The sequence below is a fragment of the Schistocerca cancellata genome, chromosome 2 (assembly GCF_023864275.1).
Source record: "Schistocerca cancellata isolate TAMUIC-IGC-003103 chromosome 2, iqSchCanc2.1, whole genome shotgun sequence".
NCBI lineage: Eukaryota > Metazoa > Arthropoda > Insecta > Orthoptera > Acrididae > Schistocerca > Schistocerca cancellata.
The window spans coordinates 347,945,584-347,965,792 of record NC_064627.1 but is presented as its reverse complement, the minus strand read 5'-3'; the positions used below and the strand labels follow the sequence as shown (position 1 = coordinate 347,965,792).

Below are 20,209 nucleotides of genomic sequence, written 5' to 3'. Positions count from 1 at the left end.
GTATGACCCCTGATTTATCTTATCTTCGTGGTCCTTACGCACAATTTATGTTAGCGGAAGTAGAATGTCCATCACTTAGCTTCAACTGCCGGTACTTCAAACGTCCTCAATAGTGTTTCTCGAAAAGAATGTCGTCTTCCCTCCAGGGATACCCAATTTGAGTTCCCAGAGCATCTCCGTAGCACTTACCTGTTGTTCGAACCTAGCGGTAACAATTCTAGCAGCCCGCCCCTCAACTGCTTCAGTGTCTTCGTCTGGTACGGATCCCAAACAATCGAACACTGAAACTTCCTCGCATATTAAAACTGTATGCCGGACCGAGACTCGAACTCGGGACCTTTGCCTTTCACGGGCAAGTGCTCTACCGACTGAGCTACCCAAGCACGACTCACGCCCCCTCCCCACAGCTTTAATTCCGCCAGTACCTCGTCTCCTACCTTCGAAACTTCACAGAAGCTCTCCTGCGAACCTTGCAGAACTAGCACTCCTGGAAGAAAGGCTGTGGCTAAGCCATGTCTCCGCAATATCCTTTCTTCCAGGAGTGCTAGTTCTGCAAGGTTCGCAGGAGAGCTTCTGTGTAGTTTCGAAGGTAGGAGACGAGGTACTGGCGGAATTAAAGCTGTGAGGACGGGGCGTGAGTCATGCTTGGGTAGTTCAGGAGGTAGAGCACTTGCCCGCGAAAGGCAAAGGTCCCGAGTTCGAGTCTCGGTCCGGCACACAGTTTTCATCTGCCAGGAAGTTTCATATCAGTGCACACTCCACTGTAGAGGGATTCATTTTAGAATCGAACACTGCTCAAGAATAGGTCGCACCAGCGTTCCATACGCGGTCTCCTTTACATGTGAACCACTCTTTCCTAAAATTCTCTCATTAAATCGAAGCCGGTCACTCACCTTCACTGCCTCAGTTCTCATACGTTCGTTCCATTTCATTTCGCTTTGCAGCATTAGTGATATGAAATGGAACGAGCCTGTGAGAAATGTAGTAGGGAAGGCGAATGATCGCTTCGGTTTATGTGGCTACGTTAAAAAATTCTGTCATGTGTGAGTGTCGCTTTGAGACGTAATGCAGCATTCAATAAAAGTCAGCTGGCTTGCCATAGTAGCGTGTAACTTACTTTTTAAAGTCCCCTCGTAGATGAAGAAGTGGGCTAAGTCCTATCCTTTCGCCGAGCGAGGTGCACGGTGGTTAGCACAATGGACTCGCATTCGGGAGGACGACAGTTGAAACCAGTGTCCGGACATCCTGATTTAGGTTTCCAGTGATTTCCCTAAAACGCTTCGGGCAAATGCCGGGTGGCTTCTTTGAAAGGGCACGACCACCTTCCTTCCCCATCCTTCCTTATTCCGATTGGTCTTATAACCTCGCTGTTTGGTCCCCTTCCCCTAATCAACCAACCAACCAATCCTTAGCCCTGTATACATTTGTGTCCAGCTTAATACTGGACAAATTCCTTCTCTCTCTCTCTCTCCCTCTCTCTCTCTCTCTCGTCCACACATACACATACACGAAATGAACCACCTGGTTATTCAGTCGGAATTAGCAAAGCCGTTTCCGTAAATGAAAAGGGAAAACCATTTCAAGAAATATAATCTCCGAACTTTCACAAAGCAACAAGCTGGCAGCAATTTCGATCGTTTCTTCATGTGGGATACCACAGCCGTATGTTTGTTAAAGGACATTTTGAAGCATTCCATCTCAGCTGTTTTTTTAAAAGTATTCAATTCACTATGTCTTGCAGTAGTGGCAAATTTCGGGCTTACAGACCATTTTCAAGCGCAGTAGGTGTCGATGAGTTGTACAATTCTGTTGTTAAGCATCGGATGTAGCCAATCTGAAAGCGATCACATGAAATGCAGGTTGAAAGCTTACTGGTGCCCTGGGTGTAGTAATAATCGTCTTAACGACTGCTGCCAAATTATCGGATACTATACGTGTTCGCTTTCATTGTTGTTCGTCTTCATGTGTTCATGTGTTCACTTCCCTATCGGCTGTATCCACCGTTTGAAAACAGAATAATTATACAACGCACCAACACCTAACTGCGTTAGGAAATGGCCTGTAAGGCGAAATTGGCCAGTCGTGCAAGATATAATAAATTGAATACTTGTGAAGAACAGCCTAGTTGGAAAACTTGGACGCTGTAATGAACTGGTGTAGGAATAACTTCGGGTGTGCCCCAGAAGGGTGTGATGCGAACCTTGTCGTTCACGTTGATTATGTAGACAATATTTATAGCAATCTCGAAATTTTGCAGATGATTCACTCATCTATAAGGAAGTAAAGTTTGAAAAAAGCTGCACAGATATTGTCAGAACTTCATAACAATTCAAAGTGGTGTAAAGTTTCGCAACTTGCTTTAAATATTCAGAAATGTAAATTTGTGCCCTTCACAAAAAGAAAAAGAGATGTGCTATGACTACAGTATCACAGTTGAAAATTGTCAACTCATTCTAATACCTGGGTGTAGCACTTTGTAGAGTTATAAGGTGGAACGATAGTTTCAGTCGTAGGTGAAACAGATGTAGAATACTAGGGAAATGCGATGAGCGTACAAAGCGTACAAATCAGTCGTGCGAACCATCCTAGAATACAACTCAAGTGTGTGCGACTCATGCTAAATAAAACTAACAGGGGATATTGAACGTATTCAGAGGGGAGCATGAGTGATCACAAGTTTGTTTGACCCGCGGGAGATTGTCACGGAGATATTGAAGAAATGAACTGGCAGACCGATAAACGCAATCTATACAGAGAAATCCAACTTAAAATTTTTAATAACTGCTTTTAAGTGATGACTAGAAATGTGCCACATCCTTCCATGTATCGTTCATGTAGGGATCGTGAGGACTATATTAATTACAGAGTGCACAAAGGCATTTGAACTCATCTTTCCTACGTGAATGGAACGGGAAGAAGTCCTGATAACTGGTAAATGGGAAGTACCCATTGACGCCAAAGTGGTTTGCAGAAAATTGGTGTACATGTAGTTGTAGATGAAGACATAAATAAGTGGTCGAGCGATTGAAAAAATTTGGAAGAAACGTGAAGCGTCAGAAACAGATTTCAGCACAGCCTGTACTAAGAAACTGCGGGATACTTGCCAAGTCAGGACATCAGAATGATACCATCATTGCCAGATACTGTATGATCGAAGAAACAGTTTAGAATGAACCAGCTCAAAATTCCCCCGCCACTGGGTGACTTCGGTCCGTTCAATAATCTTAGCACAGACACAATCGAAATTTACATACTCGGCTCAAAAAGAGATTTTTTATGTGGATGATGATGCAACGCAGTGAAACAGACTTTTTCCGTATTCTTCAACAAGACTGCATCACCCTTCCTTCAGATGGAGGGTTGTATTCTAATCGTTTCGGCTTGTTTCATATTAAATCCTGAAGTAGCCACGTTTTCATTATGTTTATGTGAGTCTATAATTATTACAATACCACACTACAACGTAGCCAGCCGTAGTGGCCGTGCGGTTCTAGGCGCTACAGTCTGCAACAATCGCGTGACCGCTACGGTCGCAGGTTCGAATCCTGCCTCGGGCATGGATGTGTGTGATGTCCTTAGGTTAGTTAGGTTTAAGTAGTTCTAAGTTCTAGGGGACTGATGACCACAGCAGTTGAGTCCCATAGTGCTCAGAGCCATTTGAACTACAACGTAACTTATTTACTGGCTTAACAGAAGGCAAAGTTCACCAAAGAAGGCATCCACCATATTTCGGGCCAGCTGGGCAAACTCCATCTTTCCCATCGACATGTGGACCGCGTCTTTTTTGTCCATCCTTGGTGGATGGACTGAAGGTAGAGTGCCGAGGTGTCTGTGGAAGAGATGTAATTTGCACGGCTGCATGCCCAAAATTTATTGGATTATTGACTAGCTGAAAACGCGTATCAAAGAAATCATTTGTGAAGATTAGAGGTTTGAAGACTGCTATTTTTGCGGAGAAGGTTTACGGGTCTGGATTGAGATACAAAGAAAAGTAGTTTATTGGCACCAGATTGGCTTCACGGTGAAGTGATATGCACTGACGTAAATTCTGCCCCTAGTTACAAAACAGGAATCTAGATCTCTCCCCGTTAAGTTATGTTATTGTAAGCACAGATCGAGTTCTTAAAACGAGGCCACGGTTTCTCCCTTCTTCCTGCCAGAGATGTCTGTGTACTTTGCTGTCAGCTGGTCTATGATTTTCGTTGAAAGAGTAAAACAGGAAAGCAATAGACATCAAAAGTCGTCAAAGCTCAGAACGGAAGTAGATATCATCAGTAGAGCAGGAGCTCCGGGAGCCTGCAAGACTAAGTGGCCCGCTGAAATTAATGGCCAGACGTGTTTCCCGCTGGCGGCTGATCAGAGCTTTTGACGCAACCTGCTAAGCTAGGAAACCTCCAGCGCTTGTTATCGCCGACAGTAAACAGCTAAAAATACGCCGCCCGTGTCCGGGGCACGCCCTCTCAACCACCAGCTGCCGTAAATTACTGTTGCGTGCGTACCCCTTCCAGAGCACGTATTTTTCGCTTAAGCTGGCGAGGCGATCTCATTGACTCTTTAATAAATTGAACGACATAGTCATGTTGCTCTCCTTATATCTCGCTCTTCCTGATTTTATTTTAATACAGTTTCTAATTTCACGCATATTTACAGAAGTTGAAAACTACTTTTGCACTGCTCGGCGTTTACACAAGATCCTGGTAGAAATTGTCAGTTGAAAGCTATAAATAGCTTTGGTGAATGTAAGTGATCATGTAGACCTGTAACACCAATAATCGATAGAGTTACGTATATTCCGTATACGTTCTCTGCTGACATTGTACACAAGCGTATCTGCGTAGTCAAAATCTTTGGTTATGTAACTATGTAACAATTATGTTAATTATTTTGAGTTGTAAGAAATTATAACTTGAAAGATCTAAGGCGAAACAAGGCCCCAGGGGTAGACAACATTCCATTAGAACTACTGACAGCCTTGGGAGAGCCAGGATTAACAAAACTCTACCATCTAGTGAGCAAGATATATGAGACAGGCCAAATACCCTCAAATTTCAAGAAGAATATAATAATCCCAATCCCAAACAAAGGAGGTGTTGACAGATGTGAAAATTACCGAACTATCAGTTTAATAAGCCACGGCTGCAAAATACTAACGCGAATTCTTTACAGACAAATGGAAAAACTGGTAGAAGCCGACCTCGGGGAAGATCAGTTTGGATTCCGTAGAAATGCTGGAACACGTGAGGCAGTACTGACCCTACCACTTATCTTAGAAAATAGATTAAGGAAAGGCAAACCTACATATTTAGAATTTTTAGACTTAGAGAAAGCGTTTGACAATGTTGACTGGAATACTGTGTTTCAATTTGTGAAGGTGGCAGGGGTAAAATACAGGGAGCTAAAGGCTATTTACAATTTGTACAGAAACCAGATGGCAGTCATAAGTTTCGAGGGACGTGAAAGGGAAGCAGTGGTTAGGAAGGGAATGAGACAGGGTTGTAGCCTCTCCCCGATGTTATTCAATCTGTACATTGAGCAAGCAGTAAAGGAAACAAAAGAAAAATTCGGAGTAGGTATTAACATCCATGGAGAAGAAATAAAAACTTTGAGGTTCACCGATGACATTGCAATTCTGTCAGACACAGCAAAGGACTTGAAAGAGCAGCTGAACGGAATGGACAGTGTCTTGAAAGGAGGACATAAGATGAACATCAACAAAAGCAAAACGAGGATAATGGAATGTAGTCGAATTAAGTTGGGTGATGCTGAGGGAATTAGATTAGCAAATGATTCTTAAAGTAGTAAAGGAGTTTTGCTATTTTGGGAGGAAAATAACTGATGATGGTCGGAGCAGAGAGGATATAAAACGTAGACTGGGAATGGCAAGGAAAGCTCTTCTGAAGAAGAGAAATTTGTTAACATCGATTATAGATTTAAGTGTCAGGAAGACGCGTCTGAAAGTATTTGTATGGAGTGTTTGTTTGGAAGTGAAACACGGACGATAAATACACTCCTGGAAATTGAAATAAGAACACCGTGAATTCATTGTCCCAGGAAGGGGAAACTTTATTGACACATTCCTGGGGTCAGATACATCACATGATCACACTGACAGAACCACAGGCACATAGACACAGGCAACAGAGCATGCACAATGTCGGCACTAGTACAGTGTATATCCACCTTTCGCAGCAATGCAGGCTGCTATTCTCCCATGGAGACGATCGTAGAGATGCTGGATGTAGTCCTGTGGAACGGCTTGCCATGCCATTTCCACCTGGCGCCTCAGTTGGACCAGCGTTCGTGCTGGACGTGCAGACCGCGTGAGACGACGCTTCACCCAGTCCCAAACATGCTCAATGGGGGACAGATCCGGAGATCTTGCTGGCCAGGGTAGTTGACTTACACCTTCTACAGCACGTTGGGTGGCACGGGATACATGCGGACGTGCATTGTCCTGTTGGAACAGCAAGTTCCCTTGCCGGTCTAGGAATGGTAGAACGATGGGTTCGATGACGGTTTGGATGTACCGTGCACTATTCAGTGTCCCCTCGACGATCACCAGTGGTGTACGGCCAGTGTAGGAGATCGCTCCCCACACCATGATGCCGGGTGTTGGCCCTGTGTGCCTCGGTCGTATGCAGTCCTGATTGTGGCGCTCACCTGCACGGCGCCAAACACGCATACGACCATCATTGGCACCAAGGCAGAAGCGACTCTCATCGCTGAAGACCACACGTCTCCATTCGTCCCTCCATTCACGCCTGTCGCGACACCACTGGAGGCGGGCTGCACGATGTTGGGGCGTGAGCGGAAGACGGCCTAACGGTGTGCGGGACCGTAGCCCAGCTTCATGGAGACGGTTGCGAATGGTCCTCGCCGATACCCCAGGAGCAACAGTGTCCCTAATTTGCTGGGAAGTGGCGGTGCGGTCCCCTACGGCACTGCGTAGGATCCTACGGTCTTGACGTGCATCCGTGCGTCGCTGCGGTCCGGTCCCAGGTCGACGGGCACGTGCACCTTCCGCCGACCACTGGCGACAACATCGATGTACTGTGGAGACCTCACGCCCCACGTGTTGAGCAATTCGGCGGTACGTCCACCCGGCCTCCCGCATGCCCACTATACGCCCTCGCTCAAAGTCCGTCCACTGCACATACGGTTCACGTCCACGCTGTCGCGGCATGCTACCAGTGTTAAAGACTGCGATGGAGCTCCGTATTCCACGGCAAACTGGCTGACACTGACGGCGGCGGTGCACAAATGCTGCGCAGCTAGCGCCATTCGACGGCCAACACCGCGGTTCCTGGTGTGTCCGCTGTGCCGTGCGTGTGATCATTCCTTGTACAGCCCTCTCGCAGTGTCCGGAGCAAGTATGGTGGGTCTGACACACCGGTGCCAATGTGTTCTTTTTTCCATTTCCAGGAGTGTAGTTCAGACAAGAAGAGAATAGAGGCTTTCGAAATGTGGTGCTACAGAAGAATGCTGAAGATTAGATGCTTACATCATGTAACTAATGAGGAGGTATTGAATAGAATTGGGGAGAAGAGAAATCTGTGGCACAACTTGACTACAAGAAGGGATCGGTTGGTAGGACATGTTCTGAGGCATCAAGGGATCACCAGTTTAGTATTGGAGGGCAGCGTGGAGGATAAAAATCTTAGAGGGAGACCAAGAGATGAATACACTGAGCAGATTCAGAAGGATGTATGTTGCAGTAGGTACTGGGAGATGAAGAAGCTTGCACAGGATAGAGCAGGATGGAGAGCTGCATCAAACCAGTCTCAGGACTGAAGACCACAACAACAACCACAATTTACAATTCATGGTGGTTCTTCAAACTGGGACCCCATAAGCTACTTATGTGATAAATGAAAGTAAAGCCTCTTTCTGGGCAAGTGCAGCAATCCGTACAATCAGTTACTATGCACCAATTTTTTTCTTATAAATAATAACTGCACTACCCGTTTGTATAGAGTGACTTCATGTCCAAATTTCTGAAGCGTATAGTAACCAGTACAGTTTCAACATTATGATCTTTTTGTGATAGTTGCTTAAAATAATAGTAGTTCATGCTTTTGCCAGTCAGACTTTAGTGGTAGATTCATATGTACCTCTGCATTTGTTCATTATACTGCATAGCAAGGCCATTCTGTGTTCTGCTTCAGAGTTAGCTGTTGGTTTCTCTAGGGCAGGTTACTATATAGAGTAACTGAGAAGAGATTGGTTAGGGCATCAAGTGAAATTAGTTTTCTTAGATGAAGTTCCTGTGAGGACGCAAATCAGGTTTGTTTTTAAATACACTCTGTAACGGTCGTAAGCGTTAGTTACCATTGAGACTGAGCGTAGTAAGTTGACGTTAGCCAGGAATACCCTTAAGGCGAAAAAGACTCCATTATTAACACCTCACTGAATTTGAACGAGGCCGTGTGATAGGGCTACGAGAAGCTGGATAGTCCTTCTTCGATACTGCAGGAACACCGGCGGGGTTGTTGCCACTGCACATCATTGCCAGCAGCTGTGGTCACGAGATAGTACGGTCACAAGAAGACGGGACTCCAGGCGACCATGTGGCACTACTGAGAGCGAAGACTGTCGTGTTCGGTGTAAAGCTCTGGCGCACCAGCAATCTGAGAAGCAGTTTGCACCACAGATAAACAATGAAATGGTACAAATCGCTTACTTGAGGACAGCTCCGAACCAGACGGCCTGAAGTGAGCATTGCACTGACTCCAAACCACCGCTATTTGCGACTTCAGTGATGTCCAGCCAGGGCACACTGGAGGGCAGGGTGGAGGTCTTTCTGTTTTCTGATGAAAACTGGCGCCAGTGACGGCCGTACGTCGGTTAGGAGAAGGCCAGTTGAGAACCTGCAGCCAACTTGTCTGCGTGCTAGACACACTGGACCTACACTTGGAGTTATGATCTGGGGTGCGATTTCCTTTGACAGGAGGAGCACTCTCGTAGTTATCCCACGCACCCTGACTGCAAATCTGTACGTCAGTCTGGTGATTCAATCTGTTCTTCTGTTATTCATGAACGGAATTACTGGGTGTGTTTTCCAACAGGACAACGCTCGCTCACATACCGCTTTTGTAACCCAACATGCTCTACTGATCGTCGACATGTTGCCTTAGCCTGACCGGTCACCAGATCTGTCCCCAAGCGAGCACATATGGGACATCATCAGGCGAAAACTCCAGCGTCATTCAAAAACAGCATTAATTGTCCCTGTATTGACCGAGCCACTGCAACAGGTATGGAACTCCATCCCACAAACTGACTCCGGCACCTATAAAACACAGTGGATGCACGTCACATTTTGGCGGTTACACCGATTATTAATGTACGAGCATTTCGCATTTCCAATGCCTTATCTCACGCTACATTAACTTGTGATTTTGCAGTATTAATCACTTACATGTGTTACATAGTAAAATGTATTCCAGAAATTTGATTGCTTACATTAAAAAATGTTAGGTGCTGTGAGTTTTTCCGTCACTGTAGATCAAGTTATGAAACCCATGCTATTTTTTTACCTTACAGATTTGCATTATCTTGCTAATTGTAAAAATTTCGTTCGATACCCGCACGCATTATGAAACCAAAAGTAAAATATGTAAAAAAAGGATCCAACAAAAGATCAGTAGATCAGAGTGTGTGTGTGCCCAAATTACGGCGATAGCTCTCAGCTGAACATGACTGTCTTTTACAACACGTAGCACACTTGGATACAAACGCAGGAAGACAATCAACAAACCAAATTAAACACTAAATTCAGCTAAGTAGGACAAACAAAGAAGTTTCACATTCGAAAACAGACCACTCACTTGTACTTTCACTCCACACACTGAGCTATACGGTTTAACAGGAATACTAGCTCAGGCACAGCAGACAACACTAACAGTGAACTAGGCAAACATGACATCAAAGGCACCAGAATAACAATACCCAACGCTATATGAACCACAATGGACGACAAAACATCGCTCACAGACAGATCGAACTCTGGTAGCCCCATCTGCACACCATGCTAATCTTGTGCCGTCATTTTAGCATTTACAGCGACAGAGTTGTGACAGGCGTAATTTGTACCTGGGTACCGGATCCCACAAACATCAGCGAGAAAAGTGGCAAGCTGCCAGCACATACCCGTCGCCTGTGGTATATAGGATATGGCACAGAATTCATGACCAGCAGAAAGCTTGCATTAAATCCGTCTACACCACAACATCCATACAGGCACCGTACCCCGTCCACGCCACCGAGAAGTTGGCAGACAAACAAACAACATGCACTCGGCGGCCATGGCTCAGGCTTCGTCGCTCCTCATTCGTAGGCTGACCGCAGACTCAGTGCCCACACCAGCCAACGCTGGTACACTCCCGCATCGGCCACAGGTGACAAACCCAAAACTGCACTTGCGGCATGGGTTTCTGATATCGATACTCAGAGATGTGCTGGAATGGCTCCCACAAGGGATATGTGAAACAGCTTGAAGCACAGTGTGCACTCGAAGATGTCCAGGTTATTCTGTAATTCAAAAACTAGACATCTGGACATCTTAGAGTGCACACTGTGAAAATTAACGTTGTAATATATTACTCCTGATAGCGCCAATGGGGTAGACCTCTTGCCAATCCCGGTTCACAAACCCTGCCTACGATACTCTGTGGTCGGGAACCGCTAATTTGGTTTAAAGGCTAGTAACTTTACCATCCTCTGTTGGGAAAAAAATGTCCTGAAAAGTCCTTGAAGAAAGCGACACTTTGAAGAGGAGTGTCATTTTCGGGAGCAGGAAACGACCAAAGGAAATGAATTCTGCTGCAGGGAGTAGGAAACGACCAAAGGAAATAAATTCTGCTCCAGAGGCCGACTGCTTGAAAGGCCTGGATTAAAAAAAAAAGGCGAAATCGGGGAGTTGGCCGACAGTTATCTTGGGTATAGGGCACATCCTAGCGGAGCAGCCGCTGATGCTGGTTCTCGTATCAGTACAATGACACCTTCTTAACTTGTCTTTGCAACTGGACAAGGGTGTCCTGAATATTATGCTCTGTTTTACATGCTGGTGCGTACCCTTGATGCTCTGCTGAGCACTGAGTGAATCAGAAGACACCAGTTATTTCATCCCCCAACCACATCTAATCTGATCCAGAACTTTCGGATTCGCATAGAGATTATTAGCTGAAGTTTCCTGAAGACACGCTCGGGAGGAACGGCAAAACAACCAGTTGTGTCTCCCTGTGTTTGCCCATCAATAAACACTGTGCTAAAATTATTTAAAAGGCCAAGTTCTTTTCTTAGAAACGTTGCCTTGAGTTAACAGTTTATTGCCTTTTGTGAAGCCTGCTCTTCATCAACAACCACGGCTGCGTTTTGTACCAAACCGAGCGAGGTTGCACATTGATTAACGCAATGGATTCGCATTCAGTAGGACGACGGTTCAAATCCGCTCTGGCCATCCAGATTATGTTTTCTGTGATTTCCCCAAATCGCTCCAGACAAATGTGACCTCGAAGCAGATGGGACGATTGATCCTAATCTTCCTTCCTGCCTTTGCACCAACCCTGCCATTGAGACACACATGGATCCATTAATTTCTTGTACTCTGGGTCCTCAGCTCCTGCACTTTCTATTTTTATAATTACATCCCATTGACTTTAGCTGTTACTGTTTTTATTTCAGTGTTACAGTTCCGGGATTTGTGCTATCTACAAGCGTCTACAAAGCATAATATGTGTACAAAGTATTGAGGAAACAAAGTATGAAATTGGTTCAAATGGCTCGGAGCACTATGGGACTTAATATCTGAGGTCATCAGTCCCCTAGAACTTAGAACTACTTAAACCTAACTAACCTAAGGACATCACACACATCCATGCCCGAGGCAGGATTCGAACCTGCGACCGTAGCAGTCGCGCGGTTCCGGACTGAAGCGCCTAGAACCGCTCGGCCAAACGGCCCGGAAAGTATGAAATTAACTATATGTACGAACAGTTTTTGCAGTTTGTTAACATTCATACGTACTTACAAGCACTAATGTTATATTATTCCATAGAAATAGATAAAAATAGCGTTGCTGTACGACTGTATTACTTTTGATGGAACGCATTGGTTATAAATAATGACTTTAGTAGATTTGTTATTGCCATGAAGATTGACGTGTGGCAGAGACAACAATGCAAGAGGTATGAACATCGAAGAGTAACTAGTCAGCAGTACATTATCAATCATGATAGTCCATTTTAGGTACTGTAATCTTGAGCGGAGTATGTACATTCCTCCAATAACGTTATTCTTATGTCTGTCGCATAATACCAGGAGGGCTCAATAAATAATACAACACTTTTTTCTTGGATAGTTTCGTTCGAGAAAATGCGGAATTTTGTTGTGGGATACCCGCTGCACCCCTACAGTTTCATGAAGTTCCGATTGGAGGCTACGGTATTCGTATCCTTGAAAATGGCATCTGTGACGGAGGTGCGTTTCAAGCAGAGAGCTGTCATTGAGTATCTTTTGGAGGAAAACGAGAACATCATGGATATTCATGGGCGCTTGCCGAATGTCTACGGAGACCTACTTGTCACAAAAGCACTATGAGTCGTTGGGCGAGGCGTTTAACATCACAACAAGATCGCGCAAACCTTTCCGATCTCGCAGGTGCCGAGCGGTCGCACACAGTTATGACAACTGCAGTGTTAGAACGTGCGGACACTCTCATTCGAGGTGATCGACGGATCACAATAAATCACCTCACTGTTTAACTGGACGTCTGTTTTGGCAGTGCCGACACACTCATTCACTTGTTGAATGTTTGCCCACTGGGTTCTCCGCCGCCTAACAGAAGTCCATAAAGAGGAATGTAGAACCATCTGTGCGGAACTGCTTGCGCGTTAAGAGGCTGATAGTGACAATTTTTATCGAAGATAGTCGTAAGTTATGAAACATGGGTGCATCACTTCGAATCGGAAAAAACGGCAATCCAACCCTCGAGTGGCACCACACAAATTCTCCTCCGAAGAAAATGATGGAAGCTGCACCATCAGCCGGTAAAGTCATGGCGACGGTCTTCTGGGACTCTGTAGGTGTTATTCCGTTTGACGTCCGCCCCGATAGCTGAGTGGTCAGCGTGACGAATTGCCGTTCTACCGGCCCGGGTTCGATTTCCGACTGGGTCGGAGATTTTCTCCGCTCAGGGACTGGGTGTTGTGTTGTCTTCATCATCATTTCATCCCCATCCGGCGCGTAGGTCGCCCAATGTGGCGTCGAATGTAATGAGACCTGCACCAAGGCGGCCGGACCTGCCCCACAAGGGGCCTCCCGGCCAATGACGCCAAACGCTCATTTCCATTTTCATTCCTTTTGACGTCCTCTTCCAAGGTGCAACGATCAACTCTGAAGTGTATTACGCTACCCTCAGGTAACTGAAGGAACGACTTAAGCGTGTTCGTCGCGAAAAAAATTCAAACTAACTTCTCCGCCTCCATGACAACGCAGGGCCCCACGTAAGTTTGAGCACATGAGAGGAACTCTAAAAACTTCATTGGACTGTTCTTCCTCATTCCCTCTACAGCTTGGATCTCGAATCTTCCGACTTCCATCTCTTTGGCCCAATCAAGGACGCACTCCGCGAGAAGTAGTACGTGAATGGGGGAGGGGGGTGGGGAGGGTTATTGATGCAGCAAGACGTTGGATCCGACGTCGACCAGTAGAGTGGTCCCATGTTGGCATACAGGTCCTCTGGGTAAGATGGGAAAAGGCCGTTACATTGGTGGAGATTCTGTTGAAAAATAAGGTTTTCTAGGCAAAGGAGCGGGAAATTACATGGTGTATTGGAATCCTGAATAAAACCAACCGGCTTTAAAAAATGTGTTGTATTAGTTATCGAAAGCCCTTAGTGTAACATCAAATCTTTTAAGTATTTGAATGTTATCAAACTGCTGAATTGGCTGTACATAGTATGTACTATTATATTTCTCAATACTATATTATGCTTTGTAGATACATGAAAATCCCAAATGCCAAAACTGGCCTGGTGGATTATAAATAGTAACAGCTAAAATCGAATATGACGTAATTTAAATAGTACCTGTTTTCTTAAGTGCTGTTTTGTTAGTATAACGACGGCGAAGTCGTTCCAAGGTAGCACGGATATCTGTTGTTGTCGGGAAAGCCAGTGACGTCGCAGTCGAGCGGAGCTTGAGTGCTTGTTTAACCACAAGGAACCTACATCGATTTGATAATGGCGGCTCACCTGCCTCCGCGCAGAAGCTCGTTATATGGTTTGTCCCGAAAGCCCCTGAGGCCAATCAGTTGGCATTTTGATGTATGGTAGTCGAGCTCTCAGAAACGAAAGCGCACGAAGCTCTTAAAAATTGCGGCAAGAAGGGTCTGTATGCACCCCAGTTCTTTTCATTGAAACACTTCATTACGTCCAGTGCTTTAAAAGCTCTTTTTTTAGCTTATCTACGGTACCCAATTGAGTTTTCTATCAGTTAAGAGGCCAAGATACCTCAGTATTTCGATGTAAAATCGCAAATACGTTTTCTCTCTTAAATATGCTACTCTGTGTTGCTGTCGCATCTGGCTGTGGTTACATTATGGTTCAGAGGTGTGGGCTCTAAATTTTGCACCTTGAACAGACTAGCTGCCTTGGAAATGTGGTTACTTGGAAGAATAATTCGAATACTTTGTAAGTCCTCAGAAAGAGGTATTATTGAAAGGACTAACAAATAGAATAAAACTTTAAATAAACAACGTACGTGCATCGTCTACTGAGAGTAAAATATGCTACTTAGTAATTTAGTGCTCAAAATGCAAACAAAAGGCACACGTAGCACATTGTTGTTGCATATAATATCTTTGGTCACCACCAGCGCTTCGAAGTCGATAGCGAGTAATAATAATAATATAAAACACAGCTGTGTGAAGTGGATATCAGAATGAAGAGAGAGAATCATTATTCGCTCTAATATAACTGGAGCTCTCTGTCTTCATCCCTCATGATGTAGGCCTAGATGTTTTTCTTATTTGCCTGTCGTGCAGTTCTGGCAACTAAGTACATAATCAATCCATTTATTCCAGCGTACAAACAAAAATTCGAAGTTCTCCTGTTAGAGTGGCAGAGTTATCGCAGAACACGTATGACTTCGCACTGTCCACTCAGTCATATCCGGAGCAGGATACACTATCCCAAATTGATACATTTGTCTTTATCCATCGTCACCATCATCATATTTGTCCTAAATGGGGTAAATTTAATCCTATATGTAGGAAGAATTGCTTTATAATAAGTGTTGTATATGGAAGCTTTGAACAAGACGGCTACAACATATAATCTATCATACAGCCATGTATTCCTTAAAGAAGAAAATGAACGGGATTAGGCTTGACACCCCGCCGACGACGATGTTATTAAAGACGGAACGGAACTCCAGATGAGGAAGGATTCTTTTTTCTTTTTTTCCTGTTGCTGATAGAAACCATCCTGGCAATCACTCGAAGTGATTTGAGATAATCATGGAAAACTTAAATCTAGAAGAGGATACGAACGCCGCTATTCCCTCTTGTGAGTTCATTGTATTCTCCACTGTACCGCCTCTCACGGTCGAGAATACAGTACCTAGATTTTTCACGTAGGCCTATAGCTCGCCATCAATGAGTTGAATTGTGACGAACAATAAGGTAATCAGCGCACGCCGATTCCCGAGCACATCGTTCAACTTTTTAAAGCTGCTTTTGTCTCCGGACTTACTTCCATAGCATTAGAGGGAGCCGTAGAAGACAAAAACTGTAGAGGAGACTGGATTGTATTCAGCGAATAACTGGTTACGTCGGGTACAAGTGCTTCTCTGAACTGAAACCGTGGCGGACCTCATCAAACAAAACTTACAGTCCCCCTCACCCTACCCTTCAAACACTCTCCCACCCCTCTACCCCCCCCCCTCTCCGAAAAAAAAACAAAAGAACAGACTACGATAAATGTACTAATGAATCCTATTACTTTTGTCCTTATGCCATTTTCCAACGTGACCCTTATATGAATAAAATCATTTCAGGTTTCAATAAAAGAGTAATAAAACTATATCACTTGTCAAGTAATTTAGTTTTGCAAGGAAGTTTTCGTACTCGGAATAACTTTTTTCCCAGTTATCTCGATTGAGAGGCACCGGAGCGTTTTAACTTCTCGTTTAGCTAACTCGTTAAAATGCAAGGCGGTTCGCTAGGTGCATAAGAAATGGTAGTTAGTGGCCGGAAGGTGAGAACGCTGCTTTTCTAACGGAGGATAGTGGAACAGAAAAAAATAAATGCAGGATTTTAGCAGTATTAATTTCGCTCAAGTGTACCGCAACATTAACTTCGTAAGTGTGTATGCAAATGGATATGAAACATAAAAATTCGCCTGTGTATGTTAACATGTTTTAAGTTACATTCATTTGACGTAATTTTATTTGCTGACAGTAAAATTAATTTTCAGAGCTCCTCGATAAGTTCTACGACAAAGTAAGTGTGTCATGCAGTCGCATAGCAGTCAGAGAAAAACTGAACGATTGTGGCAGAAACTGATCAGCGCCTTTGTATTGCCATATTAAAGTTGGTTGTGATTATAAAGAGCAAACTAGTAATTTTGTTCATCGTGGTTATGTTATAATGCTATTCACGTATAGTTTTATAATCTGCTTCCAAATGAAGGCAACGATAGCGACACCCATACGCTAACCTCCCAACGCTAACCTGATCAGTCACGTAAGGTACTTATGTTTCCAAGACGATACGCGTGGTATTCTAAAATAATTGTGTTGTCAGATTGTGCTTGAAGATTTAAGAAAAATTGTTAGAAAGCTCACAGGCAAGAAAACTGTGCGTGTAGTGTGATGTGTGTTAACTATTACAGAAGGATAATTTTCTGTATTTAATGTGACAGGTTAGGTATAACACTGGGGTGTTTTAGGAACATTCGTGCAAGATTATAGCAGTATCATCGCGGTTCTGTGCTGTAGAGCAATCAAGTGGTATCAGACACACTGGGAGTGTACGCACAAACCTTTCATTAGTATCACGTAACCAACTACAAACGCAAATTTGTTTTCCTCGTGTTCTATTCAAAAAATGACGTTGCAACTGAATTTCGTAAAATGGAGAAACATGAAGACAACGTCCCACTGTTCCTGTTTACCAGCGCAAGCCAGCAGTGAAGAGCGGAAAGACAAAGTTTAAAGCAATGCCCTAGTTTATCTCGGCCACACATCCTATTATGTCTCCAGCGTCACCAGACTTGACTGCATACACTGTCCCTAAGCGGCAACGTGTGGCTCACAAGTTTTCATATGACTAGACATGACCAGACACCCCGTAGCATGCATTCCACTGGCCAAAACCACCGCAGTTTTGGACTTGGGATGTGTAGTGAGAGCTCATTGGACGGAGGACGTCTATTACGTTTCCTGCTGAAAGCCGGTCCTGCCTCGGTGCCAGAGACGGCCGTGTGTTCGTTAAAAGGACGCCAGTTAGGGACCTGCAACGTATATGTCTGCGTGCTAGACATATTGGACCTACACCTGGAGTTATGGTCTGCAGTGCGATTTCAGATGACAGCAGGGCTGTCGTGTCTATCCCACGCAACCTGACTGCGAATTTGTACGTCAGTCTGGTGATTCGATCTGTTGCGCTACCATTCATAAAAAAGTATTGCAGGGTGTATTTTCCAACAAGATATCACTCGCCCACAAACCACTGTTGTAATCCAACATGCTCTGCAGAGTGTCGACTTGTTGTGTTGGCCTAACCATAACCAGATCTGTCCCCAATCGAGCATGCATGGGACATAATCGGAAGACAAGTCCAGCGTCATCCACAAAAAATATTAACCGTATCCGTATTGACCGGCCAAGTGCAACATCCGTGGAACACCATCCCAAAAACTGGCATCCGGCATCTATAAAACACAATGTATGCACATTTGCATGTTTGCATTCAACATCCTGGTGGTTATATCAGTTATTAATATACTCGCATTTTGTATTTGCAGTGACTCTTTTCCCGCTTACATGAACCAGCGAGCCGGCCCGTGTGGCCGAGCGGTTCTAGGCGCTTCAGTTTGGAACCGCGCGACCGCTACGGTTCGAATCCTACCTCGGGCATGGATGTGTGTGATGTACTAAGGTTAGTTAGGTTTAAGTAGTTCTAAGTTCTAGGGGACTATGACCTCAGATGTTGAGTCCCATAGTGCTCAGAGCCATTTGAACTATTTTGAACCATTAACCCGCGAACTTACAACGTTAATCACTTATTCCTAGACAATTGTTTTCCCGAAATTTCACCACTTTACAATAACTATTTCTAGGTGTTGTGATTTTTTCCGCTGGTGTAGATAAAGACTAAAGAGCTTATTCACAGTTTTTAATATCCGATGCAGAATCACTTCAGTACCGCCTAGTGTTCCAATGTGCATACGTCAACATGTCTGTTCTGGGCGTCGAAACGTCCACGTTGTCTTGGCTGCTATCACCGTGGAGTACCGGCTGTTAGTCGCAAACCACTGCGAAGTGCATACCAAGGTGTACGTCCATGTGACACTTATTAGGTTTTTGGTGCCTTTCATCCGCTTGTGGAGTGTAGGATGAATGATAGCCTAAATATATCTGTACGCGCTGCAGTTATTCCAGTCCTGCCTTTGTGGTTCTTGCTGTGCTAATTCGTAAACCAACAGGCTCCACTTGATACTGGTTATTGATAATTTTATGTTGTGGACAACCACAGCCGACGTAATTCATTTTGACAAATAAATCGCTTCTAGCTGTATATTAAACTTTATTTATAGGAATACGACCCTTTTCGTGGTAACAAATCGCATCCCCTAGTTTACATACGTCGCAAAAACATTAAGCCTATAAGATGGGCAGCAGAGGGACCTTCCTCGAATAAAATTCTGTTACTCTCAACAAGCAGGGTGTCATGAATCAAATTCTTCAGTTGAAACATAATCTGTGATGTGATATGCCGTTTCAACATCTCATATTTTTCTACTCCAGAAATTGATTCGCGCTGTACGGTTTGTTCTGGGTAACAATAATTTATTGAGAGAAGGTTGAATCTCCCTCCTACCCATCTTATGGGGTGACATCGACAGTTACGTGATAACTCCGTATTTCACAATGAAGTGCCTGGCAGATGGTTCATCAAACTATCTTCAAGGTAGGAGACGAGGTACTGGCAGAAGTAAAGCTGTGAGTACCGGGCGTGAGTCGTGCTTCGGTAGCTCAGTTGGTAGAGCGCTTGCCCGCGAAAGGCAAAGGTCCCGAGTTCGAGTCTCGGTCGGGCACACAGTTTTAATCTGCCAGGAAGTTTCATATCTTCAAACTGTTTCTCTGCCGTTCCACACTCGAAAAGCTCTGATTTCTCTTATTTTATTTTGATGTTCATTCCTGTCTGTGTTGGTGGACGCCAACAAAATATTTTCACACTCTGAGGAGAAAGTTGGTGATTGAAATGTCGTGAGAAGCTCCTGCCACAATGAAAAGCGCCTTTGATTTAGTGATTGCCATCCAAGTTCACTTATCATATCCGTGGCGCTGTACCCTGTTTCACGATATCTGATGCGGATCCCACCCCGCAAAACAGTACTCCAGCAGAGGACGTACAGGCGTAGTGCAGGCGGTCTCTTTAGTAAACCTGTTGCATTTTCTCAATGTCCCGTCAATAATCCTAGCATTATATACGTGATCGTTCCATCTTAAATGATTCAATTTTGTAATCCTTAAGTATTTATTCGAATTTACAGTCTTTAGATTTGTGTGATCCATCTTGTAACCGAAATTTAGCGGATTTCTTTTAGCGCTCATCTGAATGACTTCACACTTTTGATTTTTTACAATCAATTACCACTTTTCGTACCATACAAATACTTTGTATAAATCGTTTGGCTGTTTGTGTTAATCATCTGATAACTTTATAAGACGGTAACTGACAGCATCATCTGGAAACAATCCCAGGATGCTAATAAATCTCCTATATCGCTTATGTGGATCAGGAACAGCAGAGGCCCTATAACACTCCCTTAGGGAACGCCAGATATTACTTCTGTTTTACTCGATGACTTTCCGTCAATTATTATCAGCTGAAACATTTTTTACAGGAAGTCACGAATCCAGTCGCACAAGAGAAAGCACGCAGTTTAATTAGAAATCATATGTGAATTATTACTGTGTGAAAA

General features: G+C 44.2%; 2 non-coding genes across 2 annotated transcripts; one reads left to right on the top strand and one right to left on the bottom strand.

Moving 5' to 3' along the window:
- Positions 1–309: 309 nt before the first annotated feature.
- On the bottom strand, positions 310–384 carry Trnas-uga (transfer RNA serine (anticodon UGA)). Its single transcript has one exon. It is a non-coding gene; the product is annotated as a tRNA-Ser (tRNA).
- An 18,860-nt stretch (positions 385–19,244) lies between these two features.
- On the top strand, positions 19,245–19,319 carry Trnas-cga (transfer RNA serine (anticodon CGA)). Its single transcript has one exon. It is a non-coding gene; the product is annotated as a tRNA-Ser (tRNA).
- Positions 19,320–20,209: the final 890 nt, after the last annotated feature.